The sequence below is a fragment of the Orycteropus afer genome, unplaced genomic scaffold, assembly GCF_000298275.1.
Source record: "Orycteropus afer afer isolate SDZICR_OR568_19922 unplaced genomic scaffold, OryAfe1.0 scaffold00554, whole genome shotgun sequence".
Taxonomy (NCBI): Eukaryota; Metazoa; Chordata; class Mammalia; order Tubulidentata; family Orycteropodidae; genus Orycteropus; species Orycteropus afer.
The window spans coordinates 1,509,922-1,513,104 of NW_006922141.1; positions in this window are offsets into that span (position 1 = coordinate 1,509,922).

Here is a 3,183-nt window from a genome sequence, read left to right on the forward strand (position 1 = left end):
TGGGACCTTCTAAAAATTATTTTTTTATAGACTTCCAAAAACCTCTCCAAAAGACTCAAAGGAGAACCTACAGTTTGGGAAACATATTTGGCAATGTCATATCTGACAAGAGATTTATCTCTAGAATTTATAGAAAACTCCAACTCCTCAATAACAAATAATAGTAATAATAATAATTCAATTAAAAAATTGGCAGAAGACATGAATAGACACTTTACCAAAGAGGACCTTCAGGCAACCAACAAACATATGTAGAAATGCTCACAATCACTAGCCGTTAGAGAGATGTAAATCAAAACAACAACGAGATATCATCTTTCTCCAGTACTAGTAGCAAAATTCAACAAGACAGAAAATAACAAATGCTGGCAAGGATTTGGAGAGATTGGGACTCTTATACACTGCTGGTGGGACTGTAAAATGGTACAACCATTGTGGAAAGCAGTATGGCGATTCCTTCAAAAGTTGGAATTAGAAATACCATTTGACCCAGCCATTCCATTACTAGGTATACATCCTCAAGAAGTGAGAGCCAGGATAAAAACAGATATATGCACACCCATGTTAATCAGAGCACTATTCACAATAGCCAAAATATGGTAACAACCTAAGTGTCCATCAATTGTAGAATGGCTAACCAAACTATGGGACATACACACAATGGAATATTATGCAACCCTAAAAAAATAACGTAGAATGTGCAAAACTCGGCAAAATGTGGATGAACTTGCCAGACATTATGCTGAGTGAAATAAGTCAATCACAGAAGGACACATACTCTATTAGTCCGTTGTTATAAAAAGTCAAGGAAACATTTATATACGGAAGGAAATTTTCCTTGTTGGTTTCCAGGGGTGGAAGGGGAGGGAACACTGTTAGATAGGTAGAAACAAGTGAAGAGAAGGGCAATGTACCAAATGTGAGTGATCAACACTGTGACATTGAGGAAGAGGAAGACATAGAGAGGTACATGGGATGTACAGACAACAAAGATGAACCCTTTTGCAAATACACTACTAAGTTGTCAGTGAAGGCAAATATGGAGGTACGGGTAGATAGATGGGTGGACAGCCTGTCTGTGCAGGGGATAATGTGCCCAAGACTACATAAATGGTTGACAGACAATGTTTCTACAAGTGTATTGCTATGTTCTTTAAGAATTCCCAGGTATATAGTAGAAATGCAAGGAACAAGTTTCTACTCACTTCTTGGCCACAGCCAGCTACCCAGAGGGAGTGAATAGTTGGACCTGTGAGCTTGGGACCATAGTTGTAGGGGACATTAAGCTCAATTGGCATAACATACTACACAAAAACATTACTCCACATCCAAATTAGGTGAGCAATGAATGGGATCTTAAAACCTTGCAAGCAGCCATCTAGTTTCAATAATGATTCTATCCTCTTCCAGAGCAAAGAAGAATGAAGGAAACCAAAGATTCATGGAAACAATTAATCTAAGTGACTGGTACACCATGTGATCCTCAGCCTATACAACTATAATATCAGAAGACCTAGATGGTGCCTGGCTATCACTGTCAACCCCTCGAGAGGGATCTATATGTAGGAGATCCTGGATATAGTAGGAGAACAATGTGGAACAAAACTCAAAATCATTTGGGGAAAAATAAAAGGACCAGGTTTGCTGGTCTGATAGAACCTGGTGAAACCACTGAGACTACGGTGCCTAGCTGCACTTCAGGTCTGGAATTGAACCCACTCCTGTGGCTAACAACCAAATAAAAGACAGGCATATGAGGTGAACATTTACAGTAGGTAGATACACTCCTTAGAACAATTGTGGGAAAGTAGAAGGGCTGTGTATGCACAGGGAGACAGCTCAGGGAGCAGCAGTGCATGAAGGGAAGGACACAGGAAAGAGTTAACTATGAGGAGGAAGTGGGAGGGGAGCTGTTGCATTATGGTAAATTGTAGTCAATGTCAAGAAACAAAGTGTATGTGAGTTGCTGCATGGAAAGTGAATTTGCTGTGTAAACTTTCACCCAAATCTCAACTAAAAAAAAAAAAAAGATAAAAGTAAGTAAGTAAGATAATGAGAAGAAGAGAAAAACAAAAACAGAAGCCACAATGTCTTGGGAGAGACAATGAGAGAGAAGAGCAAAAGTAAAAGAATAGTAAAGAAAAAAAAAATGAGCAAAATGCAAAAAGAAAAACAAGGGACGGGAAGAACCAAAAGAAAGGAAAAAAAAAAAGAAAGAAGTAAGAAAAGGGAAGAGGAAAAATTAAAAAAATAAAACAGAACTAGAACCTGGGACAGGAAAGAGGAAAAAAAAAGGAAGAAAGAGAAAGATAAGAATAATTTGGAAAAAAATAAAAACAAAACTGTGGGGAGCAGGGGACATCACTCAGGCTCTCTCTGGGCATAGACTAGAATGGGATTTCTGCTGGCCAATAGGTTGGTGGAGGTGTGAGATAGCCACATCTCTGTTTACCAAGAGGGCATTGGCCATGGAGTAACAAGGGGAATATTGTACCTTTCTAGTTGTCAGGCTCTTGTATGGTTCTCTGTACTGTCTTTGGCAAGTGAATCCTAGTCTTAGGTCATTGTCCAGGTAAGAATTACACGTATGTAAATTCAAAATATCTGCACCCACTGCTTGCAAATATTCAAAATGTTTGAACCCTCAGAACGATTGCTGGAAGTCCATAGGTCTGTTTTCCTTTCTTCACTGTTTTCCTTTCTGGTTGTTAGGTACCAATGCAGTCCTTGCCTAAGCAATTCTTAGTTAGCAGAGCTGATTTTTAACTTGCTACTGGGAAACATTCGAAATAGTTGTACCCTCAGGACATGTGGTAGTTCCTAGCTTCATTTCTCTCCTTACTGACAGTTTTTATTAAGGTTCTTCCAATAGTTGTTATTTAATCCATACTTTATGTTTGGCTTCAAAACTCAAGGGTCCAGGATCATATTCTGTATCAATTTCAATTGGTTTCTGATTGCTTTGTTGCAGAGGGTCTGTGTAGGTGGTCGGCCCATTCCACGGTTTTGCCACAACACGTCCTGAAGATAGCCTTTCAAAGTGTGTTTCTCTAAACATGGATTTAATTTAAGAGTCATGATTCATGATTACAGGCAATAAACTGAGCAGTTATTTTCCTGATATTTTCCGTACATAGTTTTGTCTGTAAAGCTTGTTCAAATATTTTTAAGGTAAATTTATTA